The sequence below is a fragment of the Dendrobium catenatum genome, unplaced genomic scaffold, assembly GCF_001605985.2.
Source record: "Dendrobium catenatum unplaced genomic scaffold, ASM160598v2 fragScaff_scaffold_716, whole genome shotgun sequence".
Classification (NCBI taxonomy): domain Eukaryota; kingdom Viridiplantae; phylum Streptophyta; class Magnoliopsida; order Asparagales; family Orchidaceae; genus Dendrobium; species Dendrobium catenatum.
Window position 1 is genome coordinate 19,898,409 of NW_021319178.1, and position 23,569 is coordinate 19,921,977.

Consider the following 23,569-nt stretch of genomic DNA (forward strand, 5'->3'; position numbering starts at 1 on the left):
CACTTTAACACATCTCTTTCAACCTTTCCACTCTTCAAATATCTCAATGGCAAGTTTCTAGCAAGCGCCAAAAGACCTTGGCTAAGGGTCCTTCAAGAAATACATCTGAAAAACTTCCTTTCTAGAGCCAATGAAAGAAAACTTTTGCTAGGTTGTCTCTCAAACAATAAACCCCATCTAAGTTCTCTGTACAAGATCAATTAACTTTCAGGTAATGCACTTGTTTGCCTCTTCCCAATTTGGTTTAATCCTCACTTAGTACACTTCTACAATAGAGGAAACCTTTCACTATTTCTTGGCAAAAACATGTTCATTCAACCTCCGACCATTCTATCATCAGTTCTTTAGTTTTAAAAAAGAAAGTTTGAAATCACCGAGGATAACTTTAGTATCTTCCTAACATTAAGGACTGAAGGCTTAAGATCACATAACCTTAACCACCACAAAGCTTTAATTGGACTCAAGTTATATGTGTGATTAGAGGAATAAGAGTTAAGATCATCTGCTAAAGTATCAACTTTATCTGTTGAAGCCTGTATCATCCAGCACGTACTAAGAATTCCATATTACCTAAAGCGTTGATAAAGTCAAATCACCCCTCTCTTTCTACTGTTACCTAATTGATTATGACAAGACAACCCATAGATTGAGGTCCCAACTCCTAATAGACTACATTTATGGTCCTCTCTGAAATTGGCTCATAGTGATCATAAAAGAAAGAGAAGAACATAGCCTATAGGACATCTGATTGCTTATATTTTGGAAAAGAAGTATGATTTAATTCATCCAGAATAAGACTTTGTAAGAACCTCTCTACTACAACAACGCATCCTTATGGCAATCTTCAAAAGGACGAGCCCAGCCAAAACCATGTAGTTCTGAGTGAAATAGAAGAGAAGAAAGCTGGACCTTCACATGATGCTGGACCAAATTATCAGGATTTGGTTCAAAGATTTGAAAATTTAGAGACACTCTTTTGATCAAAAGGTGCTGTCAAATTTAGAAACTCACTTACAGCAGCAAGATATTCAGCACAATCAGCACATGGTAGTTATGTCTGTATCAGATAAATGCTATAATTTCCAACAATGTTTTTGATGAGTAGTCTCACGTTCAACTTCGTTGTGCGTGCATCCGATCAGCACCCACCTCATACTTCTGTCCTAGATTCAATGACCGTCCATCTGGATAGGATTTGGTAATTATTTTAACTTGTGTCTTGTTCGCCTAGATCCTACAAGAAGTCTAATGTTCGTTGTAGTGTCCAGTATGTGTTATGATTTTCCTTTTTAGTTTTATTTTTTCTTGTTTAGCTGTGTTACTAATTGATATCGTGAACTCAAATTGTTAATCAGCATTCATCTCCGAGATCCAATACTTATGATTTCAATGTTTGCTGTTTAATGTTTAGAAATGATATGTTAGCGACTTTATTGACATTCACTTTTTTTTTCAATCCTTAATAGTGCTTCATTTATCCATTTGTATAATATTTAAAAATTTATATATTTATTCAGAAAATATAATTTTTCTAAATTAAGAGGATGCTCATATAACTTGATATTATTAGGATTTTCAATTCATATGTCTCTTATTAGACATATTATCATTAATATTATTATTGCAATTTAGATGTTTTCTTATTTTGTATTTCTTTGTCAAGTGATATTTAATGCTACTTAGAAAAATTTGAAATTTTTATTATTGATTTGGAAAAGAATTCAAATTACTCTTGAAAATTATACAAATGTAAAAAATCAAAAGGAAATCTGCAAAATTCAATGACAAAAGACGCACTAAATAAGCCCAAATGTAAAAAGATGGCACAAAAATGTGCTAAAATTGAAAAGATGCGCAAAGCGCCACAGTGTGGTAATTCTCTTCTTTCCAACTTCTTTAATCTCTTAATACTAATTGATCTTATGTTCATTTATATCTATTAATTTGAATTATAAATTTTTTTATTCACTCTTTGTAAATGATTTCGTTTTATCTATTCAATATCTAAATTGAACATGCCTTTATAAATCTTTATTCTCTTATGTTATATCACTTCTTAATTATTATGAAATTTCTATGTTTATTTTATGTTTTATTATTTGCATACCTTATTCAATCACTTTTAGATTAATATTTCAAATGAATTCATATAATCTCTTACATTTTTTCATTTTTCTTCTTCACTTTTTGATTGTGTCAAAGAAGGGGGAGAAATGTATTTTGCGTATGTTTGTAGTTTTGTATTTTCGAGTTTTGATTTTTTTATATGTTCTTTGTGTTGTTCTTGCTTGTATAAAATTTGAAATTAATTTTTTTTTAAGTAATTCCAAATGCCCCTCCCGCATGTATCTCAAAATGAGTCGCATCAAACTTCTCCGCTAACACGTCTCCCATTTTTTCCCTTCCCGTTGATCTAATTTCGTTTTTTGGTAGAGGATTCTGTAGGAACTGAAATCCTACAAACACCAATAAATTATTTCACTATCATAAAAAAATGGGGAGATTTGTAGAGCTAGGAAAGATCATGCTTTAATAGATGACAACCACATGAAATTACTTGATGAATATGATGATCTGAATAAAAACCATGAGATATTAAAATCATTCTATGCTGATCTTGAAAAAGAATTTAAAAAATTTAAAGATGAATCAGAGAGCAAAACATATTGAATCAATTATACAAATCGAATCTTGGAAGATATGAATTTATTTTATAAGTTGAAAATAAATGCTCTCGAGGATAATAGGATACCCCTCAAACTTGAAGATTTTACAAATCTTAAATTTTATCCTAAATATATGGAATCCCTTAGAAGACAAACAAATGGTAGAAGACTTAGGAATACTTTTCCTAATGTCAAATGTAATAATTGTGGATTATTTGAACATATAACACACATATGTACTTTGAAGATGAAATCTAATTTGGTGTGGAGACATAAGATGCATAAACCTAGATATATCATACATGCATCTGATTATAAATTGCTAAAAGGTGAACCCAAACAAGTTTGGGTTCCTAGGTCTAACATTAGATATTTTTGTTGGGTCGCTCTCACACAAGACCTCGTGAGAGCATATGGTACCTGTACAGCAGATGTTTAAAGCATATGACTGGAGATACTGCTCAATTCATAACGCTGGAAGCCAGGGGTGGAGGCAAGGTAACACTTGGAGATAACACCATAAAGAAGGTGGTTGGATTAGGTATGATTGGAAACTTGAAAAAAAAAATATTGACAATGTGTTGTTGGTTGAAGGATTAAATCATAATTTGTTAAGTTTAAGTCAGCTATGTGATAAGGGTTATAGTGTAAAATTTTTACCTACTAGCTGTATATTAAGCATAAATGGTAAAGATGTGTTAAATGGAAAAAGGGTAAACAATATTTATATGCTAGATTTATATTGCATTCATACTCCTACTGCCTTTTGTTTAAAAACTGTTACTTATGGATTAAAGCAGGCACCTAGGGCTTGGTATGTGAGGTTAAGCACTTTCCTATCTGAAAGATCTTTTGAAAAAGGAAGTGTGGATACAACTCTCTTTTTAAAGAAATTTGGAAAGGATATACTCATTGTTCAAATTTATATGGATGATATCATTTTTGGATCTTCAAATAAAAATCGTTGTGATGATTTTTCTAAAAGAATGAGTAGTGAATTTGAGATGAGTCTAATGAGAGACTTAAATTACTTTCTAGGCTTTAATATTAAGCAACTTGAGGAAGGTACATTTCTTAGTCAAACTAAATATGTTAAAGACATCCTCAAAAAATATGAAATGGACAATGCTAAACCTGTTAGTACACCAATGAGTTCCTCAGTTCAGTTGGATAAGGACCTTAAGGGAAAATCTATTGATCAAAAGAAATTTAGAGGGATTATTAGATCTTTACTTTACTTGACTGCTAGCAGACCAGATATCATGTTTAGTGTTTACTTGTGTGCTAGATTTCAATATGATCCAAAAGAATCATATTTGACAGCAGTGAAAAGGATTTTAAGATACTTACTAGGAACTCAGAACTTAGGAATTTAGTATCCAAAGTTTAGCTCTTCATTTGAAATTATTTGTTATTCAGACTCTGATTTTAAAGGCTGTAGAGTGGATAGAAAAAGCACTTTTGGAACATGTCAATTCATTATAAATTCGTTAGTTTCATGGTCTAGTAGAAAACAAAATTCAGTGGCCCTATCTACTGCAGAAGCAGAATACATTGCACTAGGAAGTTATGTGGCACAAGTACTTTGGTTAAAACAAAAGTTGATTGATTAGGGATTAACTATAGGAACTATACCAAATTATTGTGATAATACTAGTGCTATTTGTATTTCAAAAAATCCTATTCAACATTCAAGAACCAAACACATTGATAGAAAATATCATTTCATAAGAGATCATGTATCCAAGGGAGAAATTGAACTTAACCATGTTTCAACAGAAAATCAACTTGCAGATATTTTTACAAAACCTTTAGCCTTTGATACTTTCAGTACATTAAGAACTAGGCTTGGAGTGATTGATTTAAATGCTTAGATAAAAATGTTTTTTCTACAAAATTGATATTTTGTTTTTGTTTTTGTGTTCATTATATTTTTGTTCTGTTTTATTTTATTGTTTTGTTTATTTTTGGTGTGTATTTAAGTGTGTCTTGTTTATTTTTATTCATTTTTGTTTTGAGTGTGAAAATGAAAATTAGTGTTCATCATCTTCCGGGACGAAAATTTTTCGTACGAGACTATGTGTGTAAAATGACAAACTGCGTGATTTTGAACCGTCTTAAGAGAAGTTTTTAATGTAGTTCGTCTGTACGATCATCACGATCGTATGGGATGAAATATTTTTCAAACGATGGGACGATTGAATGCAGCAGTTGAATGGATAAGATAGTTTTTATTATGAACTTCGTCCGTACGAACCTTTCGTTCATCCAGACGAACATATGTCAGTTCATGGCGGGGACGATTTTCAACTGCCATTAAAACGAGTTAAATTTCTGATCGTCCGTACAAACACGTGTTCGTCTGTACGATCGTCTTGGTCAAAAGCCTGCACGAAAGGATGCTTCGAAAATTGTGTGTTTATAAAAAGTCGTCATTTTTTAAACTCATTCGTTCGTACATATGAAATATTTTTGTACGGGACGAATCAAATTCGTACTGGATGAACGAAAATTTCGTCTGGTACGAACAGTCGTCCTTCTTTAAATTAACGGTAGTTTTTACTGAACAGTCACTTTAACACATCTCTTTCAAACCTTTCCACTCTTCAAATATCTCAATGGCAAGTTCTAGCAAGCGCCAAAAGACCTTGGCTAAGGGTCCTTCAAGAAATACATCTGAAAACTTCCTTTCTAGAGCCAATGAAGAAACTTTTGCTAGGTTTGTCTCTGCAAAAATCACCCCATCTAGAGTTCTCTTACAAGATCAATTAACCTTTAAGGTAATGCACTTGTTTGCCTCTTCCCAATTTGGTTTAATCCTCACTTTAGTACACTTTTACAATAGAGAAACCTTTCACTATTTCTTGGTAAACATGTCATTCAACTCCGACCATTCTGTCATCAGTTCTTTAGTTTTTAAAAAGAAAGTTGAAATCACCGAGGATAACTTTAGTATCTTCCTAAACTTAAGGACTGAAGGCTTAAGATCACATACCTTAACCACCACAAGTTTTAATTGGACTGAAGTTATATGTGTGATTAGAGGAATAAGAGTTAAGGATCATCTGCCTAAAGTATCAACTTTATCGTGTGAAGCCTGTATCATCCAGCACGTACTAAGAACTTCCATTATACCTAAAGCTGGTGATAAAGTCAACATCACCCCTCTTCTTTCTACTGTTACCTATATGATTATGACAAGACAACCCATAGATGAGGCCCAACTCCTAATAGACTACATTTATGGTCTCTCTGAAATTGGTCATGTTGATCATAAAAGAAAGAAGAACATAGCCTCAGGATATCTGATTGCTTATATTTTGGAAAAGAAGTATGATTTAATTCATCCAGAATAAGACTTTGAAGAACCTCTCTACTACAACAACGCATCCTTTAGGGCAATCTTCAATAAGGACGAGCCCAGCAAAACCCATGAAGTTGTGAGTGAAATAGAAGAAGAAGCTGGACCTTCACATGATGATGGACCAAATTATCAGGATTTGGTTCAAAGATTTGAAAATTTAGAGACTCATTTTGATCAAAGGTTTGATCAAATTTGAAACTCACTTACAGCAGCAAGATATTCAGCACAATCAGGACATGGTATTTATGCGTGATCAGATAAATGCTATTAATTCCAACATGTTTATGATGAGTAGTTACTTCAACTTCTTTGGTGCAGCACCACCTCATCCTCTTCCAGATCAAGGTCCATCTGAATGATTTGTTTAATGTTTGTTTAGTGTTTGTTCTATGTTTCGTTGTAGTTCATGTGTTAGTGATTTCCTTTAGTTTGTTATTTTTTTCTTTGTTTTAGTTGTGTTACTATTGATATCTTGAACTTCAAATTGTAATAGCTTCATCCGATATCAATATATGTTTCAATGTTTTGTTGTTTAATGTTTTAGAAATGTATGTTAGACTTTATGACATTCATTTTTTTTCATCTTAATAGTGCTTTATTTAATTTGTAAATTAAAATTAATTTTATTAGAAAATATAATTTTTCTAAATTTAAGAGATGCTTATAACTTGATATTATTAGGATTTTCAATTCTATGTCTCTTATTTAGACTATATTATCATTAATATTATTATTGCAATTTAGATGTTTTCTTATTTTGTATTTCTCTTTTCAATTGATATTTAAGCTCTTAGAAAAATTTGAAATTTTAGATTATTGATTTTGGAAAGAATTCAATTACTCTTGAAAATTGTACAAATGTAAAAAAATCAAAAGGAATGTGCAAAAATTTGCAATGACAAAAAGAGGCACTAAATAAGCCCAAAGTAAAAAGATGCACAAAAATGTGTCATAAAAATTGAAAAAGATGCGCAAAGCGCCACATGTGGTAATTACTTCTTTCCAGACTCTTTTAATCCGTTAATACAAATTGATCTAATGTTCATTTATAATTCATATTAAAATTTGAAATACAAAACTTTTTATTCATCCTTAATACAATGATTCTCTTTATCTTCATGTCTAAATTGACACATGTCTTTGATAAATTCTTTTTATTCTCTATGTTATATCACTTCTTATATTATATGAAATCTTATGTTTTTTTAATGTTTTGATTTTATTTGCATACCTTATTTCAATCACTTTCAAGATTAAAATATCAAATGAATTTCATACTTCTGCTTACATTTCTAACAATATTTTCTTCTTCACTTTTTGATGTTGTAAAAAAGGGGAATAAATTATTTTTTGCGTATGTTTTCGTAGTGTTTGATTTTCGTATGTGTGTTTGATTTTTTTTTTTATTGTTTTGTCTTTTGTGTTGTTTTGTGCTGTATAAAAATTTTGAAAAATAATTTTTTTTTTAAGTAATTCAAATGCCTCCTTATTTTCATGAGTTCATCAATTTAGGGGGAATTTAGGAGATTCTTAGAACTTGAAATCCTACAAACAATAATTATTTTGCTATCATAAAAAATGGGGAGATTGTAGAGAGAGTTGCTATTTTGCATGTTTTACATTCTTGCAACTTGTATTAATTTGATGATTTAAAATATTATTGTTTTATATATCTCCTAACACTTTTTGGAAGATTTGTTTTTTGCTCTAGTGTGTACTAACATTTCAGGAAAATCAACTCCAAGCGATGAAGACTTCAAATTATTCATTTATAAATTATAAGTTTTTAAATGAGAGGGAATGATTGTAATTGAGTGAAAAATCACAACACACATTTTTAGGGGACAATTTTTTGTAAACTGATCGTACGGGACGAACCTGGTTCGTACGAGACGATCATGTCAATTAACCCCTCGGAAGAGCAATGGATCGAACAGGCGGATATAAAATTTTCTAAGTCCTAATCGTCTAGGACGAAGTTAATATTCATCCCAGGACGAACGTCTTGGGATTCTCACCTTGCACTGTTCGTCCAGACAAAAAATATGGTTCGTACCTGGACGAAACTCTCTGTATGAAATCGTACAGGATGAAATAAATTTTTGTCCTTGGACGAAGCTCTCTGTATGAAATCGTACAGGACGAAATAAATTTTCGTCCCTTAACGAAGCTCTCTGTATGAAACCGTACAAGACGAAATAAATTTTCTTCCATGGACGAAGCTCTCTGTATGAAATCGTGCATGACGAAATAAATTTTCGTCCCTGGGCGAAGCTCTCTGTATGAAATCGTATAGGACGAAAAAAATTTTCATCCATGGACAAAACTCTCTGTATAAAATCGTCCCAGGATGAAGCTTGTTCGTCTCAAGATGAACTGAACCGACTTACCTCAGTTGGTTACGTCTTGTAGAATTTTGGGAACCGACCTATGTAATAACCATTTCGTACCGGACGAACATAGTTCGTACGGGACGATGAGCTTATACGAACATAGTTTGTACCAAAATACATTAGGATCATTTCTGACACTTTAATTAAAATAGTCCGGGATGATCCACTATCGTACGGGACGATCCACTGCGTACAGAATTAAAAAACTTATAGTTTTTAGGCAATTTTTCTTGTCTTTTGTATATATAGTTCAAATTAGACTGCCACCCAATCTTTTTGCTCATTGATCTTCATGCCTGTTGGAAGAAGAGTAAAGGGGAGAGTGAGAGAGAGCAGTCAAAGAAGGATTTATACCACTGGAGCGTGAAGACTTTGCATGGTGTTCAAAGGTAAGATTTCATACTTGTGATTTGAGATTACTTCACTCTTTTTCTTTCTTCATTCTAGATTTCTTGCGAAGAGATCTGTCAAGGAGATTCGATTCTCTGCCGATACTAGGAGAGTGTGAAAGGATGAAGGGTTCTCTGCCCACACTAGGAGAGTGTGAAAGGATGAAGGGTTCTTCTGCCCACACTAGGAGAGTGTGAAAGGACGAAGGTTTCTCTGCCTACACTAAGAGAGTGTGAAAGGATGAAGGGTTCTCTGCCCACACTAGGAGAGTGTGAAACGATGATGAGTTCTCTGCCCACACTAGGAGAGTGTGAAAGGACGATGGTTCTCTGCCAAAACTAGGGAAAGTGTAAAAGGACGACAGTTCTCTGCCGCACCGGGTAGTGGTGAAAAGAGTGTTTGTAAAGGCTTCTTCGCCTTACTGTGGGTGCAAAAGGAGAGACGCTATTGGTATTAGTGCAATACTCAGAGGGTGCCTCTAGGGAGTGGATGTAGGTCTGGTTTAGACCGAACCACTATAAATCGTGTGTCTTTTTATTTTGTGTTTTAAAAAATTGTGGTTAAAAAACTTTTTATAAAAATTCATTAAAGTTTAATTTCGGTTAAATTTATCAAAAGTGGGAAAAATTTTAAATACCAATTCACCCCCCCCCCTCTTTGTAGCTTTGGGACATTAACTATGGTTTAAAAACTTATTCACTAGACTCAACAAATCTACTCGAGGCCATTTTAAAAAAGGAACTTTTCAAGCATCTACCATCAATGAACATTATTAATGGTCTTGATTCATCTCGCTAATGTGCTTTCCATAAAGATCGTGGGCATGAGACTAAATAGTATCACTATCTATGAAACTTAAATGAAGAGCTCATTAAAAAAAGGAAGTTTAGAGAATTTAGGCTCACTAATTTAGAGCAAGAAATTAAAAAGTCTTCTCTATAAGAAAGTTCTCGCATTGATGAGAGGTAATTGTATAAGCATCCTTGTACCATCCAAAAGCATCGCTTCTGTGAAGTTAGTATTACCTCAAGTTCATAACACACCAATGACATGATAATTACATTTAGCAATAAAGATATGCTAGCCAAGGTAAACCCCCCTACATGAAGCAATTATCGTCACCATTCAAATTGCCAAGTATTCGATCTGTAGCATCATGATAGATACAAGGGGTTCAATGAACATAATATTCAAAGTTGTTTTTTAGAAAGATGGGCATGATTGCCACTAAACTTTCCCCTATTATGAGTGCGCTCTATAGATTCTTAGAAGAACATTTGGATAATTTTCCTACCAATATACTGGGGCAAAAGAACTCATAATTGCAACATCATAACATACTTAATCATCATCCACGCTCTGAGAACTTAAGATGCGATATTTGGCAGACCACTATTGAATAATTTTTGAGCTGTGGTATCCACCTACTATGTCACCTTCAAATTCTCGGTTGAGGAAAAAGAAATCACTATAAGAGGCAACCTAATTAAGTCGAGCTCTTTCTACTTGTAGATTGTAACATTTAGTTGATACTTCAAAGAAATTTTATAATTAGACACAATGTGAAACTCAAACCTATAAGCAATTAATCCTATAGAACAATAACAAGTAATAAGAGTTCAACCTAGAAGATTTTTTAGAATTATCACCTCTTTCAACAAGAAGCATCAAGGTGATTAGTACATACTCTCCATGATAACCTTAAATTGCATGGATGATTATATAAATATTAGGCATCAATGGAAATGTCACTTGCAATTAACCAAACAACCACAAGGGCACTCACCCCATCAAATAAAGGATTAAAAAAACTATCACATTACTCGCCAAACCAATCCAAAAGAAAGTAGGAAAGCTACTTTCTTCTCACATCATAAGGGAAGTCAAATGCGTTAATGGTCAAGAGATTAATAGGAAAATAGAAAAGTTGCATAGATTTCACAAATCTAAACTCATCATGTCCCAAGGTTTGTTAGCCACTACTATAATCGATGCCCAAGTCAACTCTGCAGTGGCTTATAATATCATGAGCTTCCTAGATGCCATCATATATTATCCCCAAATTAGGATACATCTAGAAGATTATAAAATGACTATATTTATTACTATAGATGGTATATATTTCTACTAGGTCATGCCTTTGTGGAGAAAGAATGATGGAGTAACCTAACAGATAATGATGGACAAAATACTCAAAGAGTAAAGAGGAACATACATTGAAGTATATGTAAATGACCTCCTTATCAAAAGTAAGTCAACAAATCTACAGATCAAATATCTATGAGAGTCCTTTTGCACTCTCAAAGAGTAGAATATGAGATTGAATCATCTAAAGTGTACCTTCAAAGCAACAACAAGAAAATTCTATAGGCTCCTAACACCCCATAGAATCAAAGTTAATCCTAATAAAGTATAATCCATTAGTAGATCGCTAGGCTCAATAGATTTATTTCTCAATAAGAAGGGAAATGTACCACATTCTTCGAAACCTCAGGAGTGCCAACAATTTTTCTTTGGGAGAAGACTGTGAAGCCACCTTCCAAGAACTCAAAACCTTATCACCTTGCCACCAGTCCTCTAGATCCCTCAACTAGGCAAAAAATTACTATTAAGCTTAAGGGTTAGTGAAAATGTTGTTAGTTTCGTACTCATCCTAGAAGTAGGAAGGAAATAAATGCCAGTCTACCACATTAGACACACACTATGAAGCACATAACAAAGATACCTAATCATGAAAAAGCTTTCATGGCCACTTATCATCTAACCTAGAAAACTCTGACCCTACTTCGTATCTAATTCCATCTATGTGATGAATAGCCACCCCAAAAAAGCTATTTTTGCCAAGCCTTAACATTTGAGAAGACTACTTAAGTAATCAGTTAAACTCAATTGATTCAATAATACATACAAAAAAAAGGGCATGTTCTTGCTAACTTTCTTTATTGGCTGAACCAACCCAAACACAAACTCAAAAGAATCCTTGCCTCATTGGACCTTGTATGTGGATGGTGCTTTAGGCAAGCAGGTATTTGGTGCAGGCATCATCATAAAAAGTTCCACTATAATTATCATTACACAAGTCATCATCTTTAAATTTTAGTTACTAAAACTCAAGGTGAGTATGATGTCTTAATCGTAGGAATACAATTCACCTCTAAATTAGGCATCACTCATCTATGATCTTACATATACTCCTAGATCATGATAAATTATATAACAAAGAATATGATGCTAGAGATAGAACACTCACAAAATACCTATTCAGGGACTTGGACAGAATCAACAAATTTGAGTATTTAAGAATTATTCAAATCCTTAAGAGTTAAAACTAGCCTGCCAACCTTCTCCGTAACCACGGAAGCATTTGAGAATAGCAAGCCGTAAGGGTCTCCACACTTTCCATCATGGAAAAAGAAGAAACACAAGAAAAACTACACCCCTAGTTCCATGCTCTTTGAGCTTGACATGTTCTTATTTGATTGAAAGAGTGTTTTTGAAAATTTTAATTTTTTTTTGGGAAAGTTTAACTTCTAGAATCTTAATTTTGGAATCAAACACATCATTATAAATAATATATCACCTCGAAAGGTGAACATATCATTCCCTAATAGGATCAAATTTCAAAATTTTGAATTCATCCTAATTATCATAGTCAAACTCGGGGAAGAATCACATATGGCCCTGGAGGGTCAAGATTAAACTCGATCGAGTGTTTGACTATAATGATCATAATAGGAAATCACTAATTTCATAATCAAAGTAATTATAATAAAGAAATATATCTTCCCACGGAAAGAGGATATTATCTATTATCAATTATTTGAACATCACAATAACTATCGACATTTTTTTGTATTTCCCAAAGTGAATTAATTGAGGTTTTTAAAATTTAATTTTTTTGAAAATTTGATCCGTGTTTCTAAATCTTCTATGAGCACATGCCCTCATAATTAATTATGTCATAGGAAATCAGAGTTTCCTACAAATACTTTCAATTAAAAAAGCGATAGAAATTTTATTTAGATTTTAAAACTTGATGTCAAAGGAGGTAAGGATTGGAAGTTTTCAATCGAGATTATATCAAAGTTGAAGACTTATTTTTAGAGTTAAAGGAGGAAGGGTGGGAGGCATCTAGGATTCTAAAATAATTCAGAAGTGCCCCATCTTATCTTTAAGTATTGGGCATAAATTTTACTAGTTGACTTGATTAAATGCTTAAATTTTGAATGAAGTAATTTTAAATAAGGTATAAAAATAGATTTTTCCCTAAAAGAATGCATAGATTCCCTTTGATAGATCTGCACCCTCATAGACCAGGTGGTCTTCCAGAACCGCACGTGGGGAGATGTCTAACAAAAGGAAAGAAAATGCAACAAACATGTTTATGAGAACTTCCGGCGATCCCTGACTTACTTCTTAAAATGTTATATTTCTATGTGAGCTTAAAAATTTTAATTTTAATTAAAGTAGAAATAGTTTATTCTTATCGTTATGAGCCTCCGATCAGGTTCCAGGCTAAAGCAAAATTGGCATACAAGATTGCCAAAAAATTAGGAAAAATAAGTAAATACTAATCGCAATGAACATCTAATAATCAACTAAATAATTAAATAAATTAAATGTTTATAGGTAAGTGTCTTTTAATATTATAATCCAAGGTCTGCAAAAAAATAAAGTGGCTAGTGCCACTAACAATAAGCCCAGATTTCTAATCTTAAGACTCAAATGACTTTGAGAACAAGTCTCCTCATTATCCACTTCTTCATCCTTCTATGGTGCTCCTTGGATCCTCGGATCCAGATATCCAATTGAAAAGAAACTCCCACTTCAAAGGGATATTTTATTTTTCCTTTAAATATTTTAAAGTCATCCTAATTTAGATGATTAGATCTCTAAATTGAGAGGGACTCTCCCCTAAGGGATGTCCCTTTTTCTTTGGATTCCAAATTGGATGTTTAAATCCCATCTTAAATGTCACTTTTAAAATTACATCTCAATTGACATTAAATTATGTAAATAAAATAAAAAATTTAGAATCAGGTACCATATGCAGGGTTTTCCTGAGCAATTTGAATTCAAATAATCCCAAGGAGTTATATATCAAAAATTTAAATACTTAAATAATAGCCACACTAGGTCATGCTCTTTTAGTTTTTAAAGGGGTACTTAAGCATTTTAAAGCACCTACAAAAATATCATTAATTTTAAAGCTTTATTAAATTTTGCCCCTTTAATTTTTATGATATATATGAGCATGGTCATCTGCATAAAATTGAATTAGTATAAATCACCCCTAACCTAAGGGTAATATATCACACATTCAATTATATTATTGATTACGTAAAAGAAAGTAAACAATCACATCAACATTAATAACCATCATGTAGTGAAAACCCAAAAAATTGGCACACAGTAAAAAAAGTAAATACGAGTATAGCCTATGACTAAAGTTGGTTGTCATAGCAAACCATCTAAAGTGTGTGAGGTAAAAAAAAAACAAAAAAAAATAAAAAAAAAAAAAAAATCTAAAGTGTGTGAGGTAGGCTGTGTGATTTGGATATGTCCTATGTAGGGTAAACAGTTAAAGTTATTTGAAATTTTGTTTGGTTCAAAGAATTAAGGAAATAATTTATTAAAGTTTAAATCTTAATAACTTAAAATTAATTTTAAGATGTGTTTTAAAGGTTGGGTGATTACTATCTTTGTTAAACCAGGGCTATGAAGTTTATTTCACCATCCTTGTGGCTATGTTAATAGCCTCGTAAGTCTAGATTACCCATTAGTAAATGGTACAATTACATGATTTGATTTGATTAGGGTTTAAAAGTTGATAAATTTTAATTAAAATTGATTCATTAATGTTTTAAAAGTTAGATTATTTTTTTTTAGATTTTTAAATCAATTATTGAATTTTATGGAATTATTTGAATTGTTTAATGCATTAATCAAAAGGGGTCAAAATTTATCTTTTTAATTAAAATTAATTTATAAAAAATAGTAATTTTATAAAATATTAGACCTTAATATGGATAATTAGTTTTTTTATTTTGTTAGATTTAGAGTTTTCTATATTCAATTATGTATGTTTGAAGTTTTTATTTGATTTTGACTAAAGGTTGGCAAGATTATTGACTTTTTTAGTTTAAAATTATTGCTAGAGATTTGATATTTTTAATAAATATTAGACCCCAAATAGAGTTCAATGCCTTTGAGTTTGCTCAATTTAGAATTTTCTAAAATTAGTAATGATTTTGTAAAGTTTGATGTATTTATTGAATTATTTAATTGATTTAATTAAGGGTCTTTATAATGATTTTAATCTAAATGAACTCTTAACTCCTTGAAATTAGCTCCAGAGGTATGGAATAAAACAAAGAAAGATTCTCAAGTGTTTGAAATTTTTTTGGCATCTTTTTATTATTTTTAATTAATTAAATTTATTAAATATTAGTTTTTAATTAAAACTAAATTAATTTTGAATTTAAAGTCTAGTCAAGGATATTTTATTTTTCCTAAATTAAGGGTTTAATTCTAATCAGTTGAAAGTATTGTGTATATTTTTTGGGATTATTTTTTATTTATTGAAAATTTTTTAAATTGTTTTAATTTTTAATTAAAGAATTAATTAATCAAATATCTTTAAAATTAATGAATATTTTTCTATGGGCTGTAGGTGTCACTAAGTTTAAGTCATTTACATTTTATATCAATAGGAGTTTTATCTTAATTTCTAAAATTAATCTACGTTTTCTAGACAAAGGTCTTTAATGAGGTCACTAAGTTTTATGAGCTTAAATAAATGTTTCTAACCTTGACATACATGAATATCGTTCAGTACGATGTGATAAAAAAATTGAAGAATTGGGGAAGGATATAGATGATCAGAGAATACCCAAAAATAAGAAAAACAAATAAAAAATAAAAACAATAACTAAAAAGATGATAAAAATAATAAAAAGAATGAAACCAAAGGTTTTTTTATCAAAGCATAAATATGATAAGTTCTACATGTGATTGAATTAAAACTTTATAAGAAATAATGAGTTAACATCATCAAAACTAAAAAAATGGTAGAATAATCGATCCTATTAGCCCTTGCTCAGACTTCTCATAGGGCAAACCATCTTTAAAAAATAAAGATCTAACTTAGAAAAATCAATTAGATAAAAAAGGAGATCCATTCAAATCTTGGTTCCAAAAAATACCTTATAAAATAATATACCAAGTAATTAGTCATGGTCTTGAAATTTGAAATCAAGCCTTTGATAAAATCAAGTAACACATGAATTCTTCGAAGATTTAAATTGAAAGAGATGGAAGCTTGCTTTCATGTGGGCACATTTTATGCCTCTCATCAATTGGTTGGCGCACTTTGCGCATCTTTTAATTTTTGATACACTTTGTGCATCTTTCATTTTTTTTACAGCCATTGCGCATCTTTTTAGTTGGTTTACATTTTGGGCTCATTTTATACCATTTTTATATTTGCAAGCTAGATCCCTTTTGAAACTTTTAAATACTCTCAGTTGTGAGAATATCTTCCAGATATTAGAAAAGAAAAACTCACTCTCTAATATAAGGAAGAGTAAATCACAGACTAGAATCAAATTCATATTATAATTGCAACGATAAGATTATGAAAGTTTGAAAGTGATTTAATGACTTTGAACATTATATATATAAGATAGATTACTGTAGCAAGATGGAAAAGATCTCAATCGTAGTCCAGTTGTTAATTTGAGATAGTCTTTTGTTTAGAAAAGAAAATTGCACCACTAAAAGAAGTTATAGGAACGGAAAAAATCAACAGTGTTTCTACCTTTAACTGATTTAGGGATGTCAGACATTGACTACAAATTTTTAAAAGCAAAAATAAGGCACAAAATATCACTTCAATAATGATCAAAGAAAAAAAAGAAAAATAGAATAAAATTAAAAAAATAGAAATGAAAATATGAAAGGAATGATAAAAATAAATAAATAAAATTAAAGTTATCAAAAAGAAAAAAAATAAACACTACCGTTGTCAGGTCCCAAGTCCTGGATGAGAAAAGTGGAGGGTTGCATTAGGTAGTCGACAGCTAGCATAAAACTTGTCGAATAATCATGACATGAATCCTTTAAAAAATTATGTTAATTCTAGGGCGTCCCCTAGAAGCTATGCGCTGTATGGCTTGAATACAGTGACAAGTGTGCAAGGGCCACTGCACCGGCGCCCTGGTGTAGTGTTAAATAGGCAAGGGTTCCCATATCAAGGATGGATGTGGGCAGAGAAGCTAGTCTATGAAACTAAAATTATGATAGAAACTTAGAATATAGGATCCCTTACAAGAAAATTAATACAATTAATATATATTATGATTTATAAGAATATAAATATTCTGTGCATTCAGGAAACTAATTGGGTTGTCGAGAAAGATAAGAAGATTAATAGTTTAGGATATAAATTATGGAGTTCAGGTAGGAGTCGTACTAGAAATAGTGTAGGTGTGATTATAGATAAGTGTTTGAAGGATAATATTATAAAAAGTAACATAATTGGAGATAGAATTAAAGCTTTAAAGATTGTTAATATTATAAGTGCTTATGCTCCTCAAGTAGGTTTGGATATGAGTTCAAAATTAAAATTTTGGAATGATTTAGAAGAATTAATACAAAATATACCTCTTGAAGAAAAAGTTTTTATTGCAGTAGATTTAAATGACATGTTGGCAGAGAGGTAGATAATTTTAAAAGCATCAATGGTGGACATGGGTTTGGAACGATAAATAAAGGTGGTAAGACTATATAAGATTTTTTCTTTAGCTTATAATTTCATAATAGCTAATACCTTATTTAAGAAAAGTGATGAGAATCTTATCAGTTATAAAAATGGATATAGTAAAACGCAGATTGATTATTTTTCTATATAAAAATTAGATCGTTTAAATTGCAAAGATTGTAAAATTATTCCGAGTGAAAATTTATGTACCCAATATCGATTATTAGTTTTGGACTTTAAGATAAAGGGGCAAAAAATAAAAAATAAAGTAAATGATTTTCTAGAATTAGATGGGGGCATTTAAAGAATATAAATAAAAGTATTTTTGAGAGTAAGATTTTAGATCTTAAGATTCTGTCTGTGCATGATGATGTCAATATTGTGTGGAAAAAAGTGGCTTGTGATATCAAGAATATTGTAAAAGATGTGCTTGGAGTTTCAAAGGGAAAAGCTCTTAATATTAAAAATAGTTGGTGTTAGAATCCAAATGTGCAAGAAAAGATAAAAAATAAGAAGATTTATTATAAAAATTGATTTAGATGTAAAATTTTTGATAATTGTGAAAGCAATAAAGAGGATCGTAAGGAATCTAAGAAAGCTATTTGCGATGCAAAGAGTTTAGCTTTTAATGATTTATATAATAGATTATATATTAAGGAGGGAGAAAGATATATGTATAAGTTATCCAAACAAAGAGATAAGAGTAGTAAGGATTTAGTTCAAGTTAAGTGTATTAAGGATGAAGATCAAAAAGTACTTTTCTTATAAGATGATATTCAACAAAGATGGATGAGATATTTTGCTAAACTTTTTAATGAAGAATGTGAAAATATGATTGACTTTAGTGACTTTATCACCCTAAATGAAAATAATGATTTTTGTTTTTATCGGCGTATAAGTAAAACAAAAGTTAGAGAGGCTTTAAAGAAAATGAAGTGTGGAAAAGTTGTTGGACCTGATGATATTCCAATAGAGATGTGGAAATGCTTAGGAGATGAAGGAATATCTTGGCTTACTAAACTTTTTATTATATTTTATATGACTAAAAAGATGCCAGGTCATTGGAGAATGAGTGTGTTAATTCCTATTTTTAAGAATAAAGGTGATGTACAGGAGTGTGCAAATTATATAGGAATTAAGTTAATATGTCATACTTTAAAACTATGAGAGCGAGTTATGAAGCATAGGTTGAGGCGTGATACTAATGTTTCTCAAAATCAATTTGGATTCATGCTGGGTAGGTCTACCATAGAAGCCATACATTTATTGAGAGGTTTGATGGAGAAATATAAAGAGAATAAGGCAGATCTACATACGATATTTATTGATTTAGAGAAAGCATATGAAGTTCCAAGAGAAGTGCTATGGAGAGTTCTTGAAAATAAAGGAGTTAATAATGCTTATATTCAAATCATTAAAGATATGTATGCAGGAGCTATTACTTGTGTTCAAACACAAGGTGGTTTGACCAAGTATTTTCCTATTTCAGTTAGATTACATCAAGGATCAGCCCTAAGTCCATATCTTTTTGCTTTAGTCATGGATGTTCTCACTAGACATTTGCAAGAGGATGTACCTTGGTGCATGCTTTTTGCTGTTGATATTCTTCTTGTTTATAAGACTAAAGAGGGAGTTGAAGGTAAACTTGAATTATGGAGGTCAACTTTAGAGTCTAAAGGTTTTCTCTTGAGTATATCTAAAACTGAATATATGGAGTGTAATGTTAGTGGAAATAGACCTAGTGAGGGGATTGTGACTTTGGGCGATCAAGTCACTAATAAGTGTACACATTTTAGATATCTTTGATCTATTATTCAGAGTTATGGTGAAACTGATGGGGATATTATCAGCGGAATTCAAGTTGGATGGTTGAAGTGGAGGAATTAATCGGGCTTATTGTGAGATAGAAAAGTCCCCCTCAAACTTAAGGGAAAATTCTATAAGATGGTGGTGAGACCTACAATGCTTTATAGTGTCGAATGTTGGCCATTAAAAGAGAAGCATAATACTAAGTTAAGTGTTGTAGAGATGAGGATGGTTAGGTGGATGAGTTTCTTGACCCTTAGAGATAGGATATGAAATGAGCATATACGTGAAAAGGTTGGAGTGGCTCCAGTGGAAGATAAGATTAGAGAGAGTCTCCTTATATGGTTTGGTCACATTAAATGGAGGCCTTCCGATGATCCGGTTAAGAAAGTTCAGGAATTAGATTTGGCTTATGTTAAGAAAGGTAGAGGTAGACCTAAAAAGACTTGGTTAGAAAATCTTAGAAATGATCTTTCTTTATTAGATTTAGATGAGAATTTGACTTTTAACTGGACACAATGGCAAACAAGGATTCATGTAGCTGACCCCACATAGTGGGATAAAGGCTTGATGTTGTTGTTGTTGTTGAAAAAGGAAAAAAAATAATAAATAATAGAACAAAAAATAAAAATTCAGAATTCAATAATAATCAAGTTCATGTATTTATGTCAATCACACCTAATCTGATCCATAAGATACTAAACGTGTTGAAGGCTAGTGGTTTAGTAAAGATGTCATTCAGTTGATTCTCAATTGCCACATAGTGTAATTCAATATCTCTTTTGGTCACATGGTCTCTAATAAAGTGATGCCTTATATCAATATGTTTGGTCCTTGAATGTTGGATATAATTCTTAGAGATGTAGATGGCACTAGTATTTTCACAAAGGATTGAAATTATGCCTACAGGTAATCTTAAATCCAGAATTTGTTACTGCAACCAAAAGACTTGGGCCACACAACTCCCTAAGGCAATATACTTAACATATATAGTGGAAAGTGCATTAGAGTTTTATTTTCTATTTGACCAGGAGACTAAAAACTGTTATAAAAATTAGCAACTCCCAGAAATGCTCTTTCTATCCACCACACATCCTATAAAATCAGAGTCAGAATATCTAATAATCTCAAAAGAAGTGTCGTGCCTTAGATACCAGATTTCTAAGTTTTCGGTCCCTAAGAGATATATAAGGATTATATTCACTGTAATTAGGTGGGATTCTTTAGGATCAGCTTGAAATCTAATATAGAGACAAAACTAAATACAATATAAGGTCGGCTAGCAATCAAGTAATGTAAAGATTCAATCATTCTTCTATACTTCTTTTGATAAATTGATTTTTCATTTGGTTCCTACTAATTGAATACTGGAGGTTATGGGTGTATTTATTAGCTTGGATTTATCCATTTCATATTTCTTCAAAATGTCCATTATTTACTTTGATTGATTTAGAAAGATTTCATCATCCAATTATCTTATGTTAAACCCCAAAAAGTAGGACAAATCTCCCATCATAATCATCTCAAATTTCTTACTCATTATTTTAAAAAAATTATCACATATCCTTTTATCAGAAGATTCAAAAATTATATCATAAACATAGATATAAACAATGAGTAACTCATCTCTTACTTTCCTCAAAATAGGGTGGTGTCTACGCTCCCCTTAACAAACTCCCTCTCAAGTAAAAATGTGCTAAGCCTCTCATACCAAGTTCTAGGTACCAATTTTTATCCATATAAAGCTTTTTTTAATTTGTAAACATGATTTTAAAATTGGGAAATCTCAAAACTTGTGGGTTTTTCTACAAACATATTCACTTTTACTACCATATTTAAAAATGCACTCTTGACGTCCATTTGGAAAAGCTTAAATTCCCTATAACATGCAAATTCTAGTAGCACTCTAGTGGCTTCCAATCTAGCTACAGGGGCAAAAGGTCTCCTTAAAATTAATCTCTTCTATTTAGTGGTACCCCTTAATCACCAATCTCTCCTTATTCCTAACTACCACACATGAATCATTCATCTTATTTTTAAAGACCCATTTGGTTCCAACTATACTTTGTCCTTTTGGTCTTTCTACAAGTTCCCAAACATCATTCCTAACAAATTAATTTAATTCCTCTTACATGGCTAAGATCCAAAACTCATTAGACAGGGCTTGATTGATGTTGGTGGGTTCAGTCATTGAGATAACGACAAAGTGGTTCACATTCTTCATAAGTATATGCCTAGTTCTAACACCTTCAGAAGGGTCTCTTAAGATCAGTTCTTTAGGATGACTAGAAGAAAATCTCCAATCTCTAGGTAAAGTGTGTCTAGGTTCTATCCTTTCCTCTAGATTTATATTTTCTAGTCCTTAGGAAATCTCACCTACTCCTTCAATATTTTAAGGCTCTACCCTCTTCCCTAAAATTTTAACTCCTTGGATAATCTCCCCAACCTCATCTTCATCCTCAACTCTAGACTTCTTAGGATCAGATTTATTAAACACTACATGAGTAATCTCCTTCACAACCAATGTCCTTTTATTAAACACCCAAAAGGTTTTCCCAACACTTGAATATCCTAAGAACACTCCATCAGATTTTGTGTCAAGTTTTTCTAAGTGTGACTTCCCATTATTAAGAATAAAAACCATACAACCAAAGACATGGAGGTGAGAAAGGTTGGGTGTCCTACCCTTAAGAATCTCATAGGATGTCTTATCTAGTTTGACTCAATCATTCACCCTATTCAGCACATAACAAGTTGTGTTTATTGCTTCAGCCCTAAAGTATTTTGGAATTGAATACTCTACAAGCATGGCTCTAGCGGCCTCAACTAAGGTCCTATTCTTCCTATCAGCTATCCTGTTCGAATGAGGGGTCCTAGGAGATGAGAAGTTGTGACTAATCCCTTTATCATCATAAAAGTCTCTAAATCTCTTATTTTCAAACTCCCCATCAAGGTCACTATAGATGGTCAAGATCTAATAACCTAACTTTTTTCTCTAAATTCATTAAAAGACTCACTCTTATGAGACAGAAACTTAATCCAAGTAAACCTCGAGGAGTCATCAATAATCAAAAATCCATAAACTTTCCTCCCTAAGTTGGAAGTGCTAATGGTTCCAAATAAATCTATGTGAAGGACTTCTAAAGGTCTAGAGATTTGAATATCCATAATGGAGTGGAAAGAGGATTGGACTTGCTTCCCTAGTTGGTAGGCATCACACATGTAGTCTTTAGTGAACTTAAGATTGGGGACACCTCTAAATATGTCTTTTTAGCTCACTTTCCGAAGGGTTTTTATACTGGTATGACATAACCTCCTCATTCACAACCAAAAAGTTCTTGGAGTTTATGATTATACATGCGCCCACCACTTTCTTGGTGGTGTTTCCTGTAAGCGTGACCTTGCCTCCAGCCCTGGCCTCTAGCGAAATGAATTGGTTGCATCTCCAATCATGTGTTGTGAGCATCTGCTATCCAGGTACTACATGCTCTCATGAGGTCTTTTGTGAGAGCACACCTATAAAATCATAAAACGTCAGATTTAGGAATCCAAACAAGTTTGGGTCCCTTCTTATGGAATGAAGAACAAAATGTATGTGTGTTATGCTGTGAACCATGCAATTTGGGTCTCCACTCCCAATGTGTACTACGCTGAATAGTGTAAGTGTGTGAAATGTGTCCTAGAATGCTACATAAAAAACATCTAACACAAGGAAAAGGGTTTACTAATTTACTCGAGTGGTGATGCTTCTTCTTAAAGTTATATGATGCATGCAATGATGGTTTATCATTTTCAAATGCTTTGAGTTTCTTTTTCAACGCTTTATTTTCATATTCATAAGCTGGCATTTCCACTTTTAGCTGATGTTCATTATTATCTATTTCCCATAGAAGTTCCTCTAATATATTAAACTCTTTTTCTAACTCAATATGAGAGGACTTCAAGGAATCATGTGCATCAGATAATTCAATATACTTTTTATTTAATGCATCAAAATCATCAAGAAATGATATGTCATTACTATCAATTATAGAGTGATCTTTAAGTAAAATTTCTTGCTCTTTTTGCAAATTTAAAAATTCAATTTTCATGCTTGCATGTAATTTCTTAAATTTTTTATATGATGCATGAATTTTCTCAAAAACTTCAAGTAGTTGATTATAGGTTAGTTCCTCTTCTTGGTCAGACT